Source organism: Protopterus annectens, chromosome 12.part0 (assembly GCF_019279795.1).
Source record: "Protopterus annectens isolate FY-2018-M chromosome 12.part0, PAN1.0, whole genome shotgun sequence".
Lineage (NCBI taxonomy): Eukaryota > Metazoa > Chordata > Ceratodontiformes > Protopteridae > Protopterus > Protopterus annectens.
This window is the reverse complement of record NC_056746.1, coordinates 958,366,697-958,393,059: the sequence shown is the minus strand read 5'-3', so window position 1 is coordinate 958,393,059 and position 26,363 is coordinate 958,366,697. Positions and strand designations below refer to the sequence as shown.

The 26,363-nt window shown below is 42.5% G+C and overlaps 1 protein-coding gene across 1 annotated transcript in view; it reads left to right on the top strand.

Annotated features, from left to right (window-relative positions):
- The window catches only part of SYCP2 (synaptonemal complex protein 2), a 2,578,701-nt gene that overhangs the window by 1,129,701 nt on the left and 1,422,637 nt on the right, over positions 1-26,363 (top strand). The window lies entirely within an intron of this gene.

Here is a 26,363-nt window from a genome sequence, read left to right as displayed (position 1 = left end):
CTCAGGATTCTCCAGCTAAAAGTACTCAGCCAGCGAAATCCCCTAAGTCTATCAAGCCATCAGCGCCACCTTCGGAGCTGACTCCTTTACTTGACCAACCAGGTATGTTGGTGCCAGCTGGCACTGACAAGGCAACTCCTCCATTGGCTCCATCTGCTATTTCGGAGCCATCTTGGAGCCATAAGAGACTGAGGTCTCCATCCTTGGAGCCCATCCACTCGGCACCTCAGTCACCCTTGTTACAGAGTGAATGTAGCCATCATTCTTCCCACTCCTCTCGATCCTCTAGATTATCGGATCAGGATGTGGAGAGAGTAGTAAGTAGGTTGCTTAAGTCACAGGCCCTGGCAAAATTAATGTCCTGCCCACCTCAGCAGGTATCAGCTCCAACCAGCTCTATTTCCGTTCCTCCTCCAACTACATTTAGCTCAGAGCCGGAGAGCATGGATCTGCAGGAAATAGAACCGTCAGCACCGATTATCATCTCTCTTTCGGTTCTGACATCGGCTCCGATTACCTTGATTGTACCTTCTATCGAGAGATCTGGATGCCGGGGCTCTCTCGTTAGCTGCGAGGGGGGGAGTGGCATCGGAACCTTGTCCAACCCCGTTCTCCCCCTTGGAGCTTCAGCGCAGGTGAGCTCGGCTCCAACATTGGCCTTGGATCTGTCACCCTTGACACGGAGAAGGACTCCTGTCTCTTCGGAGCTTCAGCTTTCTCTGCCTAGAGGTCGGGATGCCTTCGAGGACATGCGGAGTGTGCTGTCCCCCGAAACAGCTCTACTGCCAGCTCCATCGACTTCGCCCCCCATGGTGTTTGTTCCAACCTCTACTCCTCCTCCTCCAGACCCCAAGCGTAGGGAACCTATGCCCCAGGACACCCCACTGGGTGATCCCTCTTTTTCTGAAGCCTCCCCTGATCACTCGGAAGAGCCTCTCCAGAAGAAGAAGTGCAAGAGGAAGCACATAGACTCCCCTGAGTCTGTCACCTCAGATACAGACATGGATGAATCGGAAGGGTCCCCAAGGTCCCCCTCTGAAGATGTTTCGTTTTCGGACATCCTTTAAATGCTTAAACAGAGGAGGGACTGGAGTCCCTAGCCCCTACCGGGGATGAGTCTGTATACCTGGACGCATTCGGTTCTCGACATTCCACCTCCTGGGTATCTCGTCCTTTCGATCCACTCATGTCTGTAGTGGCTCAAAAGGCTTGGTCAGCTCCAGATTCTGTGGAACCTACTCTGAGGAGACTAAACAAATTTATTACAGCCCCCCAGGACAAACAATTCCTCTCCAAAGGTGTGCCCGTTGATGCCATGGTGGTAGCAGCAGCCACCAAGAAAGAGTTAGCAGAAACCTCTTCATCTGTTCATCCTCCAAACAAAGAGTCTTGGACGATGGACAGATATGGAAAGTGAATGTTTGCTTCAGTGACCTTTTCATTGAGGTCCCTGAACTATCTATGGCATTTCACACGTCTTCAAAGGGATCTCCTGAAAGAGCTTGGAGATACCCTTCAAGATCCTACAGCTGAGGGAGTACCAGCCAAATTAGCTTCTCATCTTGCAACTCTTAATTCCATAGTCAACTCCTCCATGAGGCTGATTTTCCTATGCAGCCAATGGAGCGAGCAGAGCTGCAGGGACAGGTGTGGCTCTCAGGAGACATGCTTGGATGTGGCTGTGTCAGTTTGCGGAACCCTTTCGAGCATCCTTCACCAATACTCCCTTTGATGGCTCCTTTCTCTTTGGGCCTCAGGTGAAAGACACATTGACCAGGTGTGAGCAGGAAGGCAAGACTCTCTCTGCCGTGGGAGTCTGTTTTTCCACCCCTTCCAGACCTTATCCCAAGGGTCAGAAGAGCGGAAAGATGTGGTTCCGAAAATCCCAGGGACCCATGCCTGACACACGTGGTGATTTTTCCCCTAGGGGCAGAGGGGGGAAACAACAGTAACAGACGCCACCCTTGTGGCAGAGGAGGACTGCAAAAGCAGGGTGACAGAGAAACCTTCTCTGCCAAGCCCTTCCAGCATCCCTGAAGGGTTGCCGGACTGCTCATCTCTGGAGGCAGTCAGGGGAAGACTTTCACTGTACCCAAAAGCCTGGCAAAATATAACAAGAGACAGATGGGTACTATCCATTATATTCGGAGGTTACAAAATTCTCTTCCATCATTCCCCCATAGAATCAAAAAAGTCCATCCCAGATGTCCCACCCAATCTAAGGAATCAAGCAGTCACAGAAGTTTCAAGACTGCTAGAAAAAAGAGCCATTCAAGAAGTCTCCGCAGACCAACTAGGATCTGGAACTTACTCAAGATTCTTTTTAGTACCAAAAAAGACAGGGGACTGGAGAACAATACTGGATCTCAGCACATTGTACTAATCTTTACAAAAAGAAAAGTTCCGGATGGTGACACTGCAGTCCATTTTCCCTTTTCTGGGTCAGGACAATTGGATGTGCTCGATAGATCTTCAGGACGCGTACTACCATATCAAGATGGACAGACGCTCCAGGAGATTTCTTCACTTCCGGGTAGGGGCCAGTCATTACCAGTTCAGAGCTCTGCCCTTTGGTCTCACCTCAGCACCCAGGGTGTTCACCAAGTGTATGGCAGTAGTCACGGCTCACCTAAGGCTTCAAGGATTCCAGGTGTTTCCCTTATCTAGACAACTGGCTCCTGACTGCTACCACCAGGCATCAACTCTTAGAGGCATGGGATTATACAATCACATCATGCACTTAACTAGGCATATGAGTCAATTTTGAAAAATCTGCCTTGTTGCCCTGTCAGTCTGTCACATACATAGGAGCAGAATTAAACACAAAAGAAATGTTTGCAAGATTACCACAGGAAAGAGTTTCCACTATTCGTCAACAAGTGTTAATTCTAATGCAGAGCAAAAGGATTCAAGTCAGATATGTCCTCCAAGCTCTAGTCTCCATGGCAGCTGGCATTCTTCTTGTCCTATTAGCGTGTTTCCACATGAGAATCCTTCAGTGGCTTCTTTTCACGCAGTGGTCTTTCTAGGAGCTATCCATGTCTCACATGATCCTGATCACAGAAACATGCAAAAGGCACCTTTCTTGGTGGATGGTCTCCTCACTAATAATTCAGGGCAGACCTTTCATACAACCCCCTCTGGTAGCCACAATGACCACGGACGCCTCCCTGATAGGGGGGCATTATCTAGGCAGGACAGTCCAAGGCACTTGGCAACCTCACGAGTACCATCTGCATATCAATGTCCTAGAAATGAGAGTGGTGCTCCTAGCATTGCAAGCCCTTCAAGGCTCTCTTCCTTCCGGGACCATTGCAATCCAAATGAACAACATGTCAGTGGTGTGGTACATCAACAAATAGGGCAGGACCAGGTCTTACCCCTTGTGTCGAAAAGCACTCAGACTGTGGCAATGGGCGATTTCCTCCCAACGATAGCAATGCACATCCCTGGGAAGTCCAATGTCATAGTGGACAGGCTCAGCAGAGCTATCCTCATGCCTCATGGTTGTCTCTGAATCAGGAAGTTGCGAATCTTATCTTCCGCAAATGGGGACAACCTTGCTGTGATCTATTTGCCACTCCTCTCAACAACAAATGCAGCAGCTACTTCTCCCTACTTCCTCTTCCAGGTCATATACCTAGAGATGTTCTAGTCCACAACTGGCCTCAGGGACTCCTTTACGCTTTTCCCCCTTTTCCCCTAATACCAAGACTCATACAGAAAGCAAAATCGTTGGGTTGCAAAATGATCCTCATTGCCCCATATTGGCCTAGACAGATATGGTTCCCGTTCCTGCACCTCCAACTTCTGGATCAACCGTGGATTTTGAACCCAGTTCCAGATCTTCTGATTCATCAATCAGGCGGGTTGCACCAATCCCTTCAAACTCTCCAGCTCACAGCTTGGTTACTCCACTTCCAACCTTAGCCAGTCTTTTCAGTATCTCCCCAGCAGTCTGTAATATTATTGTTTCCTCACATAAGTCTACTACGAGGAAAACATATGCTAGTAAATGGAAACGGTTTTCTTACTGGGCAGAATCTAGAAATTTGGATCCTTTCTCAGCCCCAGTCCATGAAATTCTTGAATTTCTAGCACAACTTTTTCAGTCTGGTGCAGCTTCCACTACCATTAGAGTACAGCTAGCTGCCATTTCTAATTTTCATATCGATATGTTTAATTCTAGCATAATGTCTCATAAGCTCTGCAAGGCCTTTATGAGAGAAAAATTTCTTCTTAGACCCCCAGTTAGAGATCCTCCTCCTCCTTGGGATCTCAATTTAGTTTTAGCTTCCTTAATTTTGCCTCCTTTTGAACCGGCAGCATCATGTTCCTTAAAATTTCTTTCTTGGAAGACACTTTTTTTGGTTTCTATCACTTCAGCTAGACGTGTCTCAGAACTTCAAGCACTATGTGTTCATCCTCCTTACCTGGTGTTTCACAGGGACAGAGTTTCTCTGAGGACCAATCCATCCTTTATTCCTAAAGTCTGCTCAGAGAACAATTTAAATCAATCCATAGATCTCCCAGTTTTCTTTCCCAATCACAGCAACAAGGCAGAATACAAGCTCCACCAAATGGATGTGCACAGACAATTGCAGTTTTACCTCCATAGAACTAGAACTAAGAAAGTCAGACCAGATATTTCTTTCTTATGCTTTCAAAAAACAAGGCCTTCCAGTTTCTAAGGTGACCTTATCCAGATGTTATCTGATACTATTGCCTTTATTTATCAGTTACGAACTAAAGAGCTACCAGCTAAACCAAAAGGTCATTCTAGTAGAGCATTAGCCACTTCTGTAGCCTTTCAGTCTAGGTTGCTCATAGACTCAATCTGTGCAGCTGCCACTTGGGCAAACCCTCATACTTTTATCTCGCATTACAAGGTGGATATGGTCTCCCGGAGCAGAGCTTCCTTTGGTTCTACTGTTCTGAAGAGTCTGTTCCAATGAGCCACCTGGGATTTTAGGTGCAAGGGGCGTTGTCCCATACAGCAAGAACGAAGGCGAGATGGACAACTTAACATAAAAAAGTTATGTACCTACCATAACGTTCCATGTTAGTTGTCATCATCTCACCTTCCTTCTTGTATCCCTCCTTCCCCCTTCCTAGAGGATTGAGAGGAGTTCCTTTTGTTTACACTGGCTGAGTATCTTTTATTACTTCACATGCCAGGTAATTTATGACTCTTTCTTTGTTTACGTGTATTGGACAACCAGTTTTTAGGTAACTGCTTACTCTGCTTATGTCTAGTGTGTGCTATCACAAACGAGATCTGGGTAGCTGATGCTGGGCATTCTGGGATAAGGGGTAGCCTCAAGCCAGTAAACAGCTCTCGAGCTATAGAAGATGGCCGAGTCGGAGCCGAGGATCGGCTCCAAACCCAAACAGCAGGAAAGAAGGTGAGATGAAGACAACTAACATGGAACGTTATGGTAGGTACATAACTTCTTTTTTTCAGCCACAGGGCTTTGTTGGAACATAAAAACAAGTTGATCTTAAGAGGTCTTTTGAAAACCCCTTTTGCTGAAGCGACGTAAGAATGTCCGAGTCCTTCAAAGTCTGGCCAATCACCTTCTCCAAAGTCTGACAAGTCTACTTAGAGGTCTTCATCTTCTAGCGTTTCATTGGAGCCATCCAACAAAGTGCTTAAAGTATTCTCACCGCATCTGAAGGATTTCGGTACTGAGAGGCCTTCCACTTCAGCCCCATCAGTCTCGGTGCCAATGGAATTTCAATTATAGAGCCAGTCTCCTGAATTGGAATCGGTATCTCCAACTCTGAGGTCACCATTACTTCAGTCTTCCAAATCTTCTGCCCCCTCGACTCGATTTTCTAGGAGCCTGTCTGATGACGATGTGGATTGGGTGTTGCAGAGACTCTTAGGTACACAGGCGCTCACCAAACTGTTATCGGATCCAACCATGAGGGCTTCGATCCGACCAAACCCTCCCCTTCTGTACCAATTCCTCATCTGAACTGACTCAGACCTCAGAGCCAGAATGTCTGGAGCTGATCTTGGTGGAACCGTCAAACCCGAGACCTGTCACAGGATCATCGGATCCAAACATTGCTCTGACATCCTCGGTTCCATCGGAAATCAAAGAGTCTAGGAGCCAACTCTCTCCAGTCAGGTCTGGGGGAGGGGAGTCAGATCAGACAGTTGTCAGATCTGAACTTCCCTCTCAGGGCATTGACTTGGGTGAGCTGAGCTCCTACATTGGCTTCAGAGCCATCACCCTTGGTTCCGGGGATTCCCTCCAGTTCCCCAGAGATAGAGGTTTCCTCAGATTAGGGGTATGGAGTCTTCAAGGTGATGAGGAGAGTTGTGTCTCCACCGGCAGCTCAACTCTCAGGTCTGGACATTCTTTCCATAAAGGCAGAGATATCTGTCTCTCTACCATTGCATCCACATGGACTCAGAGATCCTAAGCCACAGTTTGCCCCACAGGGAGCCCCCCCTCTCTTCTGAAACCTCTCCATAGTACCCCTCTGAAGAGGTCATGTGGAAGAGGTTATGTAAGAGGAATTATTTAGACTCCCCAGAGGAATCCATCAGTTCGGATACACACCTCAATGATTCCGAAGGGTCCCCACAGTTGACTCCTGATGATGTCTCCTTTTGAGGCATCTTGGAAATACATAGAGAGGCAGCTGGAAGTCCACCAACCCTTCAGCAGAGGAGTCTATGTATCTGAAGGCTTTTGTATCTCATCCTTCCTCAACTTTGGTGTCTCCGCCTTTCAATGCCTTATGCATTTAGTTTCTCAAAAGGCATGGGAGTCTCCAGATTCTGTGGAACCAGCTCTTCGGAGGCCAGATAAGTTCATTATCTCCCTGTTGGACAAAAATTTCCGAACAAATGGAGTCCTGGTAGAGGCTATGGTGGTGGCAACAGCCACCAAGAAACAACTTTCAGAGACATCGTCTTCTGTCCATCCACCGAACAAGGAGTCTCTCATGATGGACAGATATGGAAAGGGCATTTTCTCTTCAGCAACCTTTGCTCTTGGGTTGCTGAATTACCTGACTCATTTCACAAGGTTACAGAGAGATCTCCTGAAAGAGCTAGGAGTTGCTTTCCAAGGTTCAGTAGCTGAAGGGGTGTCAGAAAAATTTTCCTCTCAGCTTTCTACCTTAAATTCTGTGGTCAACTCCTCCATGAGACTGATTTCTTATGCAGCGGATGGAGTGAGCAGAGCAGCAGGTTCAGGAATTTCCTTAAGGAGACATTCCTGGATGCGCTTGTGTGGCTTTGCAGAATCCTTTAAATGTTCCTTTGTGAATGCCCCATTTGATGGCTCATCCTTGTTCGGGCCTAAAGTCAAGGACACACTAACCAGGTGTGAACAGGAAGGAAAGACTCTCTCTGCTGTAGGAGTCTGTTTTTCCCTACCTACCAGACCTTAGCCCAAAGGTTAGAAAGGTAGTGGGAAAATGTGGTTTGAAAATCTCAGAGAGCTTTCCAGGACACACATGGTGATTCTTCCCCTAGGGGCAGAGGGGGAACTGTTAATGGAAGATGCTTAGCACACAGCAGCGGAGGTCCGCAGAATCAGGGTAACTGTGAATCTTTCTTTGGTAAGCCCTTTCAACTCTCCTGAATGGAGGCCCACCTGTTCATCTCTGGAGACAGCTGGAGGCCAGTTATCTTTGTACCCAATAGCCTAGCTGGCAATAATGAAAGAAAAGTGAGTACAAAGCATCATATCCAGAGGTTACTCCATACCATTTTCCTTCCCCCTCCCAAATATAAAAAAGATCCCAAATATCCCACCCAGTCAAAGAGAACAAACAACTCTAGATATTCAAAGGTTGCTAGACAAAAGAGTCATCCAAACAGTCCCCGCAGACCAAATAGGATCTGGAACTTACTCAGGGTTCTTTTTAGCTCCAGAGAAAACCGGGGACTGGAGACCAATTCTGTACCTCAGCAACCTAAACAAATCAGTAAGAAAGTCGAAGTTCTGGATGGTAACACTGCAGTCAATACTCCCATTCTTGGGACAAGACAATTGGTTGTGCTTGACAGACCTCCATGATGCGTGCTACCACATAAAAATGGACAGGCGATCTAGGAGACACCTGTGCTTTTGGCTGGGAGCCAGCCATTACCAGTTTTGGGCTCTGCCTTTTGGCCTCACTACAGCCCCCAGAGTGTTCAGCAAGTGTATGGCAGTAGTCGCGGCTCACTTGAGACACCTAGGATTCAGGGTGTTTCCATACCTTGATGACTGACTCGTAACTGCCACCACCGAGCATCTACTAACAAAAGTGAGAGATTCCACCTTGTAGCTCTGCTCTCAATTAGGGATCACAATAAACTATGAAAAATCTGCCTTGCTGCACTCTGAGTATTGTTTTTATAGGAGCAAAACTAGATACAACAAAGCTGATGGTCAAACTCCCACCAGAAAGGGTACAAGTTCTACAATGTGAAGTCCTAAATCTTCTTTCCTAGAAAAGAGTGCAAGTAAGGACAGTCCTAAAAGTCTTGGGGACCATGGCAGCAGCAATAACCTTGATCCCATTAGCATATCTGCACATGAGAATTCTCCAGTGGATACTCTCCACTCACTGGTCAGTGCAGGAACTACCTCTGTCCCGCAAGATATTGATAATGGAATCTTGGAAAAAATACCTTCGTTTGTGGCTTTACTCCACTCAGGTGATGCTAGATTGACCCTTTGTACTTCCCCAACCATTAACCACAGTAACCATGGATGCATCTCAGATGGGGTGGGGGGCATTATCTGGAAAAGGCAGCCCAAGGCACTTGGCAGAATCATGAGGCCCATTTGCACATCAGTGTCCTAGAGATGAGAGTGGTTCTTCTGGCATTGCTAGCATTCCAGGACTCTCTTCCTCTGAGAACTATTGCAATACAGACAGACAACATGTCAGTGGTAAGGTGCATAAACAAGGAGGAACCAGATCTTACCCCCTTTGCTGGGAGGCCCTGAGAGTATGGCAGTGGTTGATCTCCTCCCAATGCTTTCTGATAGCAATGTATATCCCGGGGAAATCCAGTATGATAGCAGACAGCTACTTTGCCCTTATCACCAAGGGATGCACTTGTACACGATTGGTCCTCAGGTCTCCTCTATGCCCTTCCTCCCTTTCCATTGATGCCCAAAGTTCTTCAGAAAGCCAATTACTTGGGATGGGACTTGATACTCATCACCCCATACTGGCCTCGTCAAATCTGGTTCTTCTTCCTGTGGCCTCATCTTTGGGAGGAGCCTTGGATTTTGGACCCAGTTCCAGACTTTTTGACTCATGCATCAGGAACACTCCATCCTCTCTTCAGTCCCTCAAGTTGACAGCTTGGCTGCTCCAATTCCAACCATAGCCAGGATCCCTAACCTTTCTTCCTCTGTAAAACAAATATTTATTCTGATAAGGCTTCTGTGAGAAAGATATATGCAAGCAAATGGAAAATATTTTCTTCATGGGCTTCAAATAATCAAACTGATCTCTTTTCTGCCCCAGTAGGTTCTATTCTAGAATTCTTGGAAAAACTATTTAATGAAGGGGCAGCCAAAGATACTATTCGCGTTCAGTTAGGTGTGATATCCAATTTCCATTTAGGTGAATCAGGCCTCAATATTATGTCACACAGACTATGCAAAGCCTTTCTTAAAGGTACCTTTTTATTAAGACCACCTATCAGAGACCTTACAGGAAAATGGGACTTAAATTTTGTCTTATCCCATTTAGTTATTCCCCCATTTGAGCCACATCATCCTGCGATCTCAATTTTTTGTCTTGGAAAGCTATTCTTTTGATAGCTATTACTTCTGCTAGAAGGGTGTCATAGCAGCAAGCCTTGACAGTAAAGCCCCCTACATGATTTTCCACAGGGACAGAGTATCCTTACAAACAAAATCCTCCTTTTTACCCAAAATTTGTTCAGAATCTAATTTAAACCAATCCGTAGCGCTGCCAGTGTTTTCCCCTAACTATGAGAATAAGGCAGACTGCATGCTGCATCAACTAGATGTACATAGACAATTACACTTCTACTTACATAGGACAAAGGACTTCAGGAAATCTGACCAACTATTTGTATCCTTTTCAGAGTCAATGAAAGGTGCCCCAGTTTCTAAAGTGACACTTTCAAGATGGCTCTCAGATTGTATAATCTCCATTTACAAATCTCAAAACAAAGATCTTTCCCATAAAATAAAAGGTCATCCTACAAGGGCAATTGCAACCTCTTCAGTCTTTCAGGCTAGAATGCCCATTGATGCCATCTGTGCTGCAGCAACTTGGGCAAGACCACATACCTTTATCACTCATTACAAAGTCAATTTGTCCTCCAGGAACAGGGCCTCTTTTGGTCCCACAGTTCTGAAGAATATTCTCCCTTGAGCCACCCAAAAAAGATGGTGATGGGGACGATGTCCCAACATGCTAAGAATGAAGGCAAGAGAGGACAACATCACATAAGGAAGTTATGTACTAACCATAACGTTCCATGTGTGTGTTGTCCATCTCACCTTATTTCTTACATCCTACCCTCCTTCCCCCAGTCTTTTACTCCTGGAATACCGAGTTGATACAATTGACTACTAGTGTTCTCTGGCCTTCTTGATTGCTCTATTAAGTATTAAGCTATCATTATTTTGGAATTACTTTGTATAGCTGCAAACAAGATCTGGGGAGCTCTCCTGGTGCATGATGGGATAGGGGATAGCCACGTGCCAGTGAAAGACCTCAAGCTGGTGTATAAGGCCGAGTCAGATCTGAACCCAACCTGCTAAGAATGAAGGTGAGATGGACAGCACACATAGAACGTTATGGTGAGTACATAACTTCTTGTTTTCCAATTCTGCCTGAATTCCATCTCTTGCAACTCAATGATATACAATCTCAGTTCATTACACATATGTTTCACAAGTCCTATTCCGTCAAATCCTTTCACTGTCTGCATCCTCACTATCTCTGCTTCTTTTAATGGACTCAGAGGCTTGCTAGTCTTGTCATAGTAGAACTTTTGGGACAAATGCTTCTTTAGAAGTTCAGCTTTTACTGCTTTGTTGTTTTTAGCCCTTGGAATCAACATATTCATACTGATTTGTAGTGTGGTTCTGGTTTGTCTTGACAATAACCTCTGGGCAGGTAAACCGAGTAGACTGTGGCAAGGAATGTTTCTGAGATTAAGCAGATTTAGAAAAATATTAATATTGTCTTGTTTAGATTTCTCCAACAGCTGTTTTGCACTTTGAACTGCATGTTTGGCTAAGCCATTTGATTGTGGGTATTCGGGACTACTCGTAATACAAGCAAAGTCCCACATTTCAACAAATCTTTTGAACTGCTGACTTGTAAACTGTGCATTGTTGTCAGAAACGAGTTTGTGTGGACTACCATAGACAGAAAAATTGCTCTTCAACGTCTTAATGACAGTACTGGACAGGAGATTAAGAAGTAGGTTAATATCGAACCAATTTGAATAAGATTCTGATAGCACCAAATAATGTTGACGATTCCATTTAAAAATGTCTGTAGGTATTGTTGACCAAGGTAGTTCAGGATCTGGCTTAGCTGAAGTAGTTCTTTTTGTTGATGCAGCTTAGTACAATTACAAACAGAACACGCTGAGATCTCCCTGTCAATATCTTTTGAGATAGAGGACCAAAATACTAGTCCTCTCACCCTTCTTTTCATAGAATCAGTTGCTGGGTGGCCATGATGCAAGATTTTAATATACTCTTGTTGCAAGGACTTTGGAGCAACCACTTTTGGACCTTTCACAATGATACAATCTGCCATCAAAATCTTGTCTCTGTAAGGAAAATACTGCTGCACATCTAGTGGTAAGCAAGATTGCTTTGATGGCTATCTTCGACTGATAAAGTGGTTGAGCTTCTGGAGAATTGGATCTGAAGATGTATGAGTTCTAGGCTCATCAAGACATGTGAAAGAAACATTTCTCACTTCCATGACTTCAAAATCGGGTTTCTCATGGACATACTGTTCAGTGTTTCTTCTGGGTGATCTGGATAAAATATCAGCAAGATAAAGATTGCCTCTTGTGTAAACCAAGTGAAAAATTGTACTTTTTCAATTTTAACATCATACATTGCAATCTCGCAAGAGTTGCTTGCATCGGCTTTTTCAAGATAGTGACCAAAGGTTGGTGGTCGTTCTCTATTTGAATAGGTAGCCATAAATATAATCATGGAACTTTGACCATGCAAACACAATTGCCAAGAGCTCTTTTTTTATCTGAACGCATTGCATCTCAGTTTGGGTTAAAGTTCTGGAATCATAGGCTATTGGTCTGCCCTCTTGACGAATGACTGCACCAAGACCAAACTTCGAGGCATCACAAGAAAGAGTTACAGGTTTTTGAACATCAGAGTATCTTAAGGTGGGTAGACTAGCAATTTTCTATTTCAGGAGATTGAATGCTCTTTGATGTTGTTCTAACCAGGACCAGGTTACATTTTTGTATGTCAGCTCTCTTAGCAGTGCTGAAAGTTCACTCAGATCTGGAATGAACTTGCCCAAATAGGTGACCATACCAAGAAAACATTGTAAGGAGGTCACGTCATCTGGAGCTGACATCTCAAGAATTGTAGTTTGCTTGGAAGGATCTGGTCATAAGCCTGAACTGGTAAACAAATGATCCACATAAGTAACTTCTTGTAGCCTGAATTTACATTTCTGAGGATTCAACTTAAGATTCACTTCACAAGCACATTCCAAAACTTTCCTGAGGTTTCATTCATGTTCGACTACATCATTGCCTCCTACAAGAATATCATCCACTGTTACATCACATGGATAGCCATAAAAAATTTGTTCAATTGCACGTTAAAAGACTTCACTGACAGAATTTATCCCAAATGGCATTCCCAAAAATCTGTACCTTCCAAATGGTGTATTGAAAGTGGTTAGAAATGAAGATTTGCAGTCAAGCATAATTTGCCAAAATGAACTTTTTGCATCTAAGACAGAAAAAAACAGTGATATTTGGCATAAGAGCAGCAACTTCTTCAACTGTACTCATTGCATAATGAGGTCATTTTAGTGTTTTATTCAAATCTCTTGGACCAATGCATATTCTAATATCATCTGAGGTTTTCTTATGAGCTACCACCATGGAGGATACCCATTCAGTTGGTTCATCTATTGGACAAATCACTCCTAGATGCACCTTTCTGTGTAGCTCAGCTTTGACTCTGCCCTACATGGCTACTGGAACTTTCCATGCTGGTGTGATGACTGGGCTTATCTCGTGGTTTAATTTCATGGAGTACACAGTTGGGAGTTTGACTAACTTGTCTTCAAAAAGATCAGCATTGTCAGAAAAAAAAACAGTTTGTGTGAAATTTTCGTTGTTACACCTGCTTACATGGTGGACTTCTCTATTAAATGAAAGTAGTCCCACTTTCAAACTGTCTTTGAGGCCTGAAAATGACTGCATTTGTCTCTTGACTACGTAAAATTGCAAGTCATAACTGTTTCCAGCAGAGTAACATGAAAGCACTACATTCTGTTTGGATTTCTTCACCACCATAAGCAACAAGCTTTGCACACTTTGCCAGGTCAAGTTTCTCACCAGCACATTGCACTTTGAGCCAGTATCAACCTTGAGCTCTACATGTCTCCCATTAATCAGAATAGTGCAAAACACTTTTTTCTTTCCTACAAATCTACTGCATTGACTGTTTCACCAAGCACAGACACACCATCAACATAAAAAGTAGGGTTGCAGCTTTCTAGTTGATCAACTTGCCTCTTTGAGTGCTCTCTTTTAACAAATGAATATGCCTCTTTAGATTTACAGAACTTCTTGAAATGATTCCACTTTTTATATGTGTGGAACTGTTGACCAAAAGCTAAGCACTTCTCTTGCTTGGGTTCATAGCTGCCTCCACAATTATGACAGTTGACTATGAGGCTTTTCACAGGTTTTGCTGAGTCATCCCTCTGCTTCACTGAGTGTGCCCTGGGTTTTACTGAAGCTGCTCTGGGTTTTCTGAAGAGACCATGCAGTTAGGCCTGTATCTTTTAACCTCATGCTGCATAGTACCATTATTAGCACTGGTAAGCACTGCAAGCATGCTTTTCTCATTTGTAAGCATATTTGTGTGCTTTTATGTGAGCTCATATATCTGACAAATCTCTATGGGCTTATTCAAAGTTAAATCACTGTCTTGAAGCAAAATCTTTCTCACTGCATCATCTTTAATACCACACACAAGTCTGTCTGTTATCAGCTCATCTCTTAAATCACCAGATATGCACTTTTTGCCTTGTTTCTCAAGTCAATTATATATGCTGCAAAAGTTTCACCAGGATTTTGATCTCTTGTATAAAATATGTGCCTTTCCATTGCGGTATTCATTTGGGGGTTGCACATTTCTCTAAATTTATGTTTTAAGCACTCAAGGTCTTCCCCCGTTTCAGACAGTACCACAGTATGGCATTCATACCCCTCCCCTACATACACAGCTGGGGCATACACAAATTAATATTTCATTTCAATGGCTTCTTAACCAGCTAAACGAAGTAGAATAAATGCCTGTGTATGTGCATCTTTATCAGAAAAAGCAGCCTATATGAAAACATCATACTCTTTCTCAAACACTCTCCAATTTTCATCAACATTATCATCAAATACAAGTGGAGCAGGTCTGCAAAATCCTTCCGCCATACCAACAAAATGCCCCTGTAATTATGTACAGATGCACACAGGAAGTACTTGAAAAAATGTTCAACAGCACAATGATTTCTTTGAAATGACCGTATTCTATGAAATAACTGCACTGTAATACTGCACACACTTGCAAACACTTTGCACACTTCAGATGCGTTGAAAAAGTAGCACATAGCGAAAAAATATGGTAATTTTCCTTTTTTTGTACATTTTATATGATTTGGAAGTTATTTCAAGCAATTTTGTAAACATTTCAAATATTTTTATTAATATATCGTAGTTTTGAACATTTTGTTTAATTAGAAAGCCGTTTTGTATGTTTTGAATGCTTTGTTTTATATTTGTTGAACAAAAAATCATTTAAATGAGTTTTAGAACCTGGATTTGTCTTTCTGAACTGTTTGCAAGTCATTTGAGCATAGGATAATTAACTTCTGTATATTCCTCCAGTTGTAACTGCACGCCTCCTGGTTTTGAAGAGGTTTTACTTTGGATTCCATCCTGACACCATGTTGCTCGTCTTGTGTATTCAAATAAGACGAAGAGGCTGGGAGTTCGTTTAAGTCATTTATTACACATAGACAGATCAAGATGGATGACTGGAACATAAAACTTAAATGGACTAACTAACTGACTGACCGCTACATACATGCATGCTTTCACTCCGGCTGCTTACTCAAAATGGCACTCTTGCTTGCACGTCCTCTGTACTTATATGCATGTGGCCATAGACCGGAATGGCTCTTAAACGTACAGCACACTCTGATTTGCAATAACCATCACCTGTCTCATACAGATAAGCTCTACAAAGAATAGCTACAGATAACAGTTACAATTTCTGGAACCCCAGGATTTTACTCACCTCAGACTGAGCCCAGTACCTTTCAGTGCACTGTGACACGAAGTAATTAAATTTGACCAAAATTGTTTTGCATGTCCCCCACACACTATAGTTTCCAAAATGGGTGGCGAATGGTGACACTCCAGCACTTTCTCCCCACCCTCCAGCTTCCCAAGCTTTAAATCACATTGCCACCAGTTTGAAAACGTAATAAACAAGTATGCATCTTACTATTTATTAAAATAAATAGTTAGGTCCATACAATCTCTTCAGCCATAAGTGAGAGTATTAGTGTAGGCCACCTAGACCTTGCATTCAGTTGCAAATTCCTTCCGTATCACAAACTTCAACATCAAGCAAACTACAACCATCTTGAAAAGTCAGTTAGCAGAGGAATGCCATTAATCACAGAAATACTAAAAAAAAATAAATAAATAAAATAAACCTGCAAAAACATCACCATTCACCACCCCAACTGACAAACATTAATAAAGTTGCACAGAAAAAAATATTAAAATAAATAAAACATAGCAGAAATCAAGATTCTGATACTTTACAGTAATAGAAGCACAAGTGTTTAAATTTAAGTACGTCACATGATGAGGAACACTAAAAGGAATCCACATAAGTAAAAAATAACATCATGATGAAAGTGAAACATAACCCCCATAAACAGAAATTGAAGCTATGTTGGGAGGGACAGGAAATGAATATGATGAAAACAGAGTCAGCAGCTCTAACCCAGGAGTCATATCACACACACACACATACACACACATACACACACTCACACACACACACACACACACACACACACACACACACACACACACACACACACACACACACATACACACACACACACACACACACACACACACCATACTGCCTACCTAAATCTGGCTAAAGCATTTGATACAATACTCGACTTGGGCATTGTCAACAAATGTATGGAACTAGGCATAAACCCCTTTCTAACATGCCAAATAGCTAGCTGGCTCATGAATGGCTCATGAATAGGACCCAAGAGGTTAGGATCAGTGAAGCCAACTCCAAAAAGAGGCTGGTCATCAGTGGAATCCCTCAGGGCTCTGTGCTGGGCCCACTTCTCTTTGGCATCTACTTCTCAGAGGCCAAAGCCAACAAGAAGCACCTCTGGCTAATGAATTTCACAGATGATTGCAAACTGGGAGCAATCATTGAACCCCTCCAAGATAAGAAGACCGTTCCAGAAAGTCTAACATAGACAAATGCTTGGTGCCAAAACCATGACTCAAAACTCAGTGGAAAAAAATGCATTATAGTACCTTTTGGGAAGGTAGCCACCATGGGTAAGTACATAATCAATAAAACACCCCTGGAAACTCGTAGATAGTAACTTTGCCTTCGACCAACATGTGTCCAAGGTAGTTAGAAAATCGTTCTATGTTGCTGAACTTAAGTAAGGGCATGGCATCTAGCTCCAGAGAGATCATTATACCAGTGATTTTGGCCCTTATCAGACCCAAGTGCTCCATTTGTTATTTTCCTGACAAGACACATGCAGCAAATGGAACATCCACAAAGGTTTCTTACTAAAAGAATACAGGTAGTAAACAAAATGGCCTAGTCTGATTGCCTTAAAGCCCTATGTCTTTATTCTGTATTGTACAGACTACTGATAGGTGATCTTTGCCTGGTGTATAAAACATTCCTGGACCCTGTTAAACCTTTGCACAACTGCAAAACAAACAGCATCAGAACTACTAGATCAAAATACGTAAATTTTACTTGCAACATAAATAGGACATGTTGGAGAGGCAGATATGTTTCTCAGAGAATTCCCATTCTCTAGAACAGGCTCCCCATCCATGTGAAGCATAGTTCCTCCCTAGCTGCATTTAAGTGCAACTTCTACCAGTGGATAGGTAATCGGAAATTCACTCCTGGTCTGGCACCTATATCTCTTATGGACAGAGGTAGTCAGTAAATCACCCCCCATATAAATCAAATTTGTGGATCATATTTTGGTTACATGGCTAGGCTTATTAAGGCTCTAGTAGTTGTTAGCCTAGTATACACCTATAAATCTATGAATCTGTGAAATAAACCAACCTTTTAATATTCAAATGTTAGCAGTTAGCTCTAAGCAATCACTTTTCTCAATGCATGAATGCCAGACACTTGTATGTACATGTAAAATACAGAAACCATTTAACTAGCTCTAAGCAATCACTCTTCTCAATGCATGAATGCCAGACAATTGTATGTACATGTAAAATACAGAAACCATTTAACCAATAAATAAATAAACCATCAGCCATGCATATTCAGAGTTGAATAATATGGTTCTTTACTTGAAATAAATAAGTTAAAATGTATTTGCACAACACATTGAAAAAAATATTCAGAAGGAGAGCTAGTAGTCAGAAAAAAATGTGTAGCATATAAACTAAAAATATCTGCTTCTGTTGGGAGGTGTACTTTCTCTTTACTGTTTCTGGCTTTTAAGTCAAAATTTCCAAGTCGTTAGAGGCAGACTAATGGAGCACTTTCACCAAAGGTATCTTACAGCAATCATTCCTTTAGTTTCTATACTTCTGTAATTATTACTGTTTGAATTAACACTCAGTCCCTCTATTTATAATTCTCAAAACAGGGTTTCCCAGGGCTTTAGTTTGAATTTTAGATCATGCCATTCCTGTTCTACAGCTGTATGTCTAAGAATGGTAATATTCAGCAAGCAAGGGTCCACATAAAGAAAACATCTTGTGACCTAAACTCAACAATTTTCAGGCAGCAGTAGTGCAGTCAAAAAAAAAAAAAAAAGGAGTTTAGATTTCATTTTTAAACTGTGATAATTTTCCAAAATATCAAATGCACAATTTATGTAGCATTTTACATTTTCTATTTTACATATTCCATCTTACTGAAAAAGGCAAGTACAGTTTTTATTTTTCACCTTTAACTTCTGTCAATAATTATTTAGTACAACTTCTTATGCATTTTTTCTTTGAAAGAACAGAAATATTTTCAGCCTTTTTCAATATTATAATTTTTTTCTCCTAGTTTGTTCTGAGTTTATAGTGCTAATTAAACAGACAACTTTTACAATACCACATCTCCTGTGCTGCAGAGTGTTTCAGAGGCAGACTGAAATCAGTGCCATTTAAAATAATTGTATTAAATCTGTGTCATTCAGAACTGTAGTCTAAACTTTTATACATGAAACAGATGCATAACTGGGGAAGTGAAACAAAAGTCTGCTTTACATGTTCAGGTTAATACATTTCTTTCATATTCAGGATATCTGACAGGAGGAGCAAGAGCTGGTTGTCTGAAAGGCTGTTGTCCTGGCAAGTTCAGTGTTTTCTTCTCTAACTCTCTTCCCCTTAGAAGCTTTGGGCAGCCTTTGGAAGTAAAATTTACTGTGCTGGATCCAGAGACTGCAGGCTTCCACTCACTGAATCCCGACTACACTGCCTGCTGTTTAGTAAGAATGTGTTCCTGTCATTAGTGGTTTCTCTACTGTAGGTCTACACCCAGATTCAGCAGCAGCTGGTACCTCCTTATACAGCAATATTAACTTGGTTATATATTGGCCTCAAGAATCAAGGGTAATTTTCTTTCTCTGAAAATCAGGTGCATAGACTGAAGACTGATGTGACTGCCTTCCCACCTGCAATATTTTGCCTCTTGTTTTTTTTTTTTTTTTTTTTTTTTTGGCTTTGTGAGGTATTGCTTGTTTTGCTTATATGCATTTTATACAACAATAGCTTCATCTTATGTTGGTCTGGTGCTACATTGTGTGGTTTAGTCAGTGATTTTTTTTTTCTGCAAACATAGATGTTTTTCACATCTCATTATTGTAAGTGTAGGCAGACATGAATAAGTTTTCTTTCTTGTGAAAACATTATTTTTGCGGCCGTTATGTCAGCCTGAGGGATTTATGAGCCTCAGGCTTTATGGTTTGAGGTTCTTTTCAATAATCCTTAATACCCTCAGTAACTCTGTCTAACATCCTTAATATCCCTCAACTATCCTATCATTCCCATACAGTTGTAATTATCACGCAGATACCTTACCTCCCAAATATGGTTTGCCTCGATTTGTTGTAATGAATGTTTATTACAATTTTGTATACTCTACATTTTTGTTAACTGATAACAGTATATTACAAATGTGTATTTTCATTATACCATCACTATCACTCACTAAATGCAATTCAGACATTCTTTGCATTCCCATTAGTCTATCACTAAATGTAATTCAGACATTCTTTGCATTCCCAGGCTGTGACCAAAACTGGTCACTTGTCATCAGTGCACCACCCCAGTAAACACCTTTAAAATAAAATAGAATAACATTTTGTAAGACAAAAATGGAAGATTTTCAAGGCTTTTTGCTGAACTTTTCTTCTCTTGAACTGCCGACCATCAGCACCCTCTTCATTTATTACCAGTTGGCCCTTTTGTTCCTATCCTGCCATCTGGAACATCCCACATCCTCATTGGGAGGATGGTTTCCACTGTTCATCAATGAGTTGCCTTCATGGAGCCCTTATATTATCAGGTGGCAGAGGAAGCAATAGATGGCTGTCAGAAAGACTGCTTAGCTATCTTGGGAAGTCAGATGTTTTCTTTTCTAACTCCCTTGCCTTCAAGAGCTATGGGCTGTCTTTGGAAGTAAAGTCTACAGTGCTGGGCTCAGATATTTTCAGGCTTCTCCTCACTGAATGCCAGCTTTAACACTGCATGATGTTTAGTTGGACTGTGTACCCATCGATAGCTCTTTCCTTACTGCAAGTCTCTACCCAGTCTCATCAATCAGTATCATCTGCATCACTACAGGATGGACAAGCTTATTATTGATCATTCACTCCCATTTATCTTAGGTTGTTTCATCCAGTGCCCAATTCATAATTAAATTCCACCATCTGTTCTGCAGACAAGACTTTGTGTTTTCTGCACCACAGAACTAGTGAAAATGTTCAATTCTATAACTAAAAAAATGGTGTTGTGTCATATAAATTTGTGATAAAAATTGTTACAGAAGTTATTGCACTTCCATCACCCATCTCATGTAACCCAGTTACCTGCAAGTTCTTCCTATATTCTCAACTATGTCTTAATTTATTCCACCCATCTCTTTCTTAACACTTTTGTACTTTAGTGCTGTGACTACCAGCAGGGGACATGTCATCTGCGTAATATCTGTAGGTTAAAACCTTTTCATTTTATGTTTCCATTTCTTGGATGATAGAAACTGTTCAGTTGTCTGAATTTTCAAAATGTTTTTCCCAGCTCATATCTAACCTAGAACAATGGCATATGTGGTAATATATACCACTATACTTTACTGATATTGTGAAAGTGCTTAGTACTAAACAGTGGTATGCTTGATCACTGTATCAGTTTCACTGGAATTGACTTTTATAGAGTGTTAAAGTGGTAGAGCAAACACAGTTTTCTATAACTTAAGTATTCATTAGGCAAAAGTGGTAGGGAGTTTGTAAACATTAAGTGGTTACATTTTCATCCTTAATGCCAAGACCAAGATATTTTGCTTTATCGTAAGACTTTTTCTATGGAAACAGACCAAAAGGAAACTGTCTGGAACTCAGCTTCCTGAATTTTCTGTGAGGCCAGGACTCCATCAGTTGACTCAAGGGCACTGTATCATGTTTTTGTCTCCAAACTTTTATTATGCATGAAGTCTGAACCAGAGACATCCTACGGTACTGATATAAAAATATTTTCAGTGATTTCTGAAAGGTTACTACTTTAATTTTAATTGCTTAATTTTACATCCATTTCCGGTTCTGATGCACTTCAGATGATTTTGAAGTGCATGTTGTGGTGGTCGTTTTATACCCAGGAATCCTTTTCTGAGTCTGGTTACTGTTTAGGGTGTCATCCTCCTAGTTAGATATTTCTTTTGGAAGTAAAACATAGCAATTATTGTTTCTGGGGCATAATATCATGGCGTTATTTTGTATCAGCAGCAGTTTAATCCCCCCCCCAGCATTTTGACCATACTCAGTATTGCTTTAAAAAATAATATGATACAAGTTAACAATTCCTAGTGTGCCCCTGAATGCTCACAGTCCCTCCCGCCCCCCTTGGAGAGATGAGCAGGCCACCCCTTCACTCATTCTCCTCCTCCATGCCTGGCTTCTCCAGTACCAGTGCCTCTAGTTGAACCCTGGACATCTGGGATGCAGTTGGGAATCCATCCCTTGTGCCAAGAAGGCAGGCTAGTTCTGCATGTGTACAGCTGATATATAAGAGGGCAGCTTTCAAAGTCAGTTTATGTCTAGCTGTACTTCAGATATTTAAATATGTGAGTTTTATATCTTTGCCATTATCCTAAAAAGACTGATCTGATGTTGTTTCTTCCATCCATTCCTTAATGGATAGGTCTTTGGATCTGACCTTGGACCCCATTTTGGCCACTCCAGACTTTACATCCAAAGCTCAGGCACCACCCCTTACCCATAATTACTATCTGTCTCTGAAATTACCTCAGCTGGGGGGGGGGTCTCCTGGCTGTGGCCACTGCTGGACCAGTGAGCTTAGGTCTTTCCCCTCACTCCATTGTTGCTCTTGTCTCAATCCATCTTCTGGGTTTGAGGACTATAGATCCTTGTGCTACTCTGGGCTTGTCCATGTCAGATCCAAAAACCTAGCCATCTCTGACCCAGTTGGCTCTGAGTGGATCAGATCCTGAAAGACTTTGTGGCCAAAGCATCAGCTTTGAATGTGGGGGGGGGGGGTCAACTCAGAATTTTTTAAGCTGTCCCTACCCGTCACAGCCTTGGAACAAGACAGCTCAGCTCCAACATGGCCTTGGAGCCTGGTCAAGTAGAATTCTGGAATTTTCCTGGACTGGCTGCTTTTGACTCCATCAAGGTTGATTTCAGGGGGTTCACCCTCAGCTTTGGCATTCAAGGCTGTTGAGAGTGAACTCTCCATGTTGGATGAGAGGACTTCTCTTCTTCGCTCAGCTCTGTCCATTCCCCCATAGACTATCCTTGGGTCCTGATCCTGCTCATGCCATCTGGCCCTGTCAAGCCTCAAGACAGTCTGTATTCAGGATTCCCACTCCTTTTCTGAGTCCTCCCCAGAATATCCCATGGTAGAGGTTTCTTGGAAGCATGCATGTAAGAGAACACATGTTGACTCCAATCAGGAGTCATTAACAGAAGACACTGATTTTCAGTGTGGGGGAGGGGTCCCCCAGATCCCTCCTTGAGGACGTCTTGTTCATTTAAGTTTTTTAGAACTTTTGAAAACCAAAAGTGTGTGGTCCTCCAAAGCCCCTTCATAGGAGAGATCAGTGTTTCTTGAGGCCTTCAGGTCTGGCCCAGCTACTTCTTGGGTGGTCCCTCCTGCTTATGAGATTGTTGAACTTATCTCAAAGCAGGCATGGAAGGAGAAAGACATGGCTGAACTAATTCCCAGCAAGCCAGATAAGTTCTTAGTGTCACCCAAAGACCGTTCATATTGGAGCAAGAATCCCACCACGGATTCCATGGTGGTTGGTCCAACACCAAAAAGGAGCTTGCTGAAGAAAGGTCTTCTGTCTATCCCTCCTAATAGAAAGTCCAGGGTGTTGGACAGATTTCAATAACTTTTACAATGAATGCACTGAACTACCTGGCACATGTAACATGATTCCAGAGGGATTTGACAAAGGAGCTCTCCAAATCTCTGTCCAGTTTCATCTCTGCAGAGAACAGGAAAACATTGGGCTTGCAGTTGGCCACCCGCCAATCCCTTTCTAATGAGTTGATGCACCTTACTTCGTACATGACAGAGGGCTCTTTGAGAGCTGCATGCACTGGATAACTGTAAGGAGACATGCTTGAATGGTTTTGTGTGACATTATGGAACACTTCAAGATGCCCTTTGTCAGGGCCCACTATAATGGTTCAACACTGTTAGGGCTCACAGTCAAGGACACACACTCCAGAAGTCAGCAAGATGGGAAGACTCTTTCTGCCGTAGGAGTATGGTTCTCTATCCCACTCCAGAGGCTCTTCTGTAGGAACCAGAAGGGAGGGAAAATGCTGTGGTCTTAAGGGTTCTCTCCTGCAATTTCTGAAAATAGACCCCCCTGGGATAGAGTGGGGAATTCTGATGGTGGACAATGCCTCTGCAGAACAGGCAGCCCACAAAAATCAAGGTTTCCAGGTGCCATTCTGAGAGAGATCTTATCAGCGCTCCTGAATAGTTGCCTGACTGGTGTACAATGGAGGCAATTGGGGGTGGGGGGGCTTACCTCTGCATCCCAAGATCTGTACATCCATCATCCAAGACAAGTAGTTGCAGAAGGTCATAATTAGAGGCTATTCAATTCCTTTTCTTTTTCATACTCTGCCAACAGAAAAGCTCCCCAGTGTTCCACCCTCCCTAAGAAAAGCATCATCAGCTCTATAAATAAAAAAAGAAGCTACACAAGTGAGTCATCCAGGACGTTTCAACAAATGAACACAGATCCAGAACTTACCCAAGATTCTTTTTGGTGCCAAAAAATAACTGGGGCCTCAGGCCAATTTTGGACCTTAACCATCTCAATCAATATGTTGGACAGATGAAGTTCCGGATAGTCATGGTATAGTCTTTTCTCCCATTCTTGAGAAAGGATGACTGGGTGTGCTTGATAAACATTCAGGATGCGCACTACAGCATAATTATGGACAGGCAATCCAGATGGTTTTACTACTTCTGGCTGGGAGTCACTGGGAGCTAGTCATTTCCATTTCAGGGTCCTGCCCTATAGCTCCCCAAGTGTTCACCAAGTGTATGAAAGTGGTCACAGCTCATCTTAGACTGCAAGAGCTCCAGGTGTTCCTGTTTTTGGATGACTGTCTCATCTCTGGCACCTCCAGGAATCTTATTGTCCATGCCAGGGACTTTTTGCTCCACCTTTGCTCGCAACTACATATAACAGTGAGCTTGGACAAGTCTAAGTTTCTCCCTGTTCAGATGACAGAATGTATAGGTGCTCACATGGATACAAGGACAGATTGTAATACTTACACAGAACAGATTGGTCACCCCCCACAAGCAGACATTATAAGTCCTTTCCTGCCAGATGCCACCAACGAGATTGAGTCTTCACCTCCTAGGATCTGCACAGCTGCTTTCAATACCATGGTCCCTCTGACCAAATATCACATGAGAGTTCTTCAGTAGACACTTTCACCAGAATGGTCCATCAGACATCAACCTATGAATTTTCAAGTCCATCTAACAAACACTTGTAGAATGCACATAGTGACTTGAGTCCCAGAAGGTCCCCCTAGGTGACTTCTTTGCTCTTCCTACTCTCAAGGCCATGGTCACAACAGATGCCTCCCCAGCTTGGGTTCTACATGGGAGGGACTGTCCAAGACATATGGTCCCCTTCCAAGACTAGTTTTCATAGGTGGGGGCAGTCCTCCCAGCTTTGCAGCCCTTCCAGGACTCCCTCCCTCTAGGAGTGATATCATCCTACCCCCATAATCACAAAATTCGTAGAGAAAACCTTGAAGGAGAGGGTCATGGTCATCCTCATTGTTCTTTTCTGGCCTCAACAGGTGCATTTTTCCTTCCTGTGTCCTCATTCTATAGACTCTAACTGGGTGCTGAATTCCAATCCAGATCGTCTCTCTCATCCATCCGGCATGCCTCGCCCAGGCATTCAAACCCTCAAATAATTTGTTTAGTTTTGCCAATTACAAATTAGCCCAGGCTTTCCTCCAAAGTAATCCACATTCTTACTTTATCCCAAAAAAACATCTACCTGAAAGATTTACAAAAGCAAATGGAAAAGGTTTTCCTTTTGGGCCTACCATAGGAATCTAGATCCTGTTTTGGCTCCCTTTCCAACTGTTTTAGATTTTCTGGCTTCTCTTTTTTACAATGGTGCCAGATATTCTACTGTAAAAGTCCAGTTAGCTGCCATTTCAAATTTCCATATTGGAAAAAACAATCCTGTGTTGCTTCCCTTAAACTATCCAAGGTCTTTCTCAGGGATACTTTCCTTCTCAGATCTCCCCTAAGTGATCCTACTTCTTCTAAGGACATCACCATTCTGTTACAACTAGACCTCCCTTTGAACTTGCAACCAAGGTGGGCCTCAAATTTCTGGCTTGGAAGATGTTATTTTTGGTAGCAGTTACTTCAGGCTTGGTGAATATTGTAACTGCAGGCCCTTTATTGCAAACCTGATTACCTGATCTTTCACAAGGGTAGAGCGTCCTTGTGAAATAACATATCCTTTCTACCAAAGGTAGCTACTAAGACTTCTCTAAATCTTTCAAACTTCCAGTCTTCTTCCCTAATTTTCAAACAAAGGGGAGTATATGCTGCACTTGTTGGATGTGCATTTTCATCTCCATTCTTACCTTCACCGTACAAAGAAGATTAGAAATTCTGATCAGTCTTTTGTCTCTTTCTCAGTAGCCAAACTAGAGCAGGGAGTCTGTAAAGTGACTCTCTCTAGGTTATCTGATTGCTTCTCATATGTGGTCAGAGAGGGCGGTTTGACTTTACCCAAACCCATCAAGCCTCATTCAGCTAGATCTGTGGCTACCTCTACCTCCTCCTTTTCTAGAGCTTCCATTGATAATATTTGCACTGCAGCAACTTGGTCCAATGTATCTACCTTTATTTTTCATTATAAATTGGATTTGCACTCCAGAGATAGGGCTACTTTTGGTTCAGCTGTCCTTTGGAATATCCTTCCATGAGACCTCCCAAGGGTTTCCTTAGCAAGGAACTCTGCCCCATCCATTAAGGAACAGACGGAAGAGACAGACTCAGATGCGAAAGTTATGTACTTACCATAATTATAGATATATGTTGTTTGCTTCTGTCC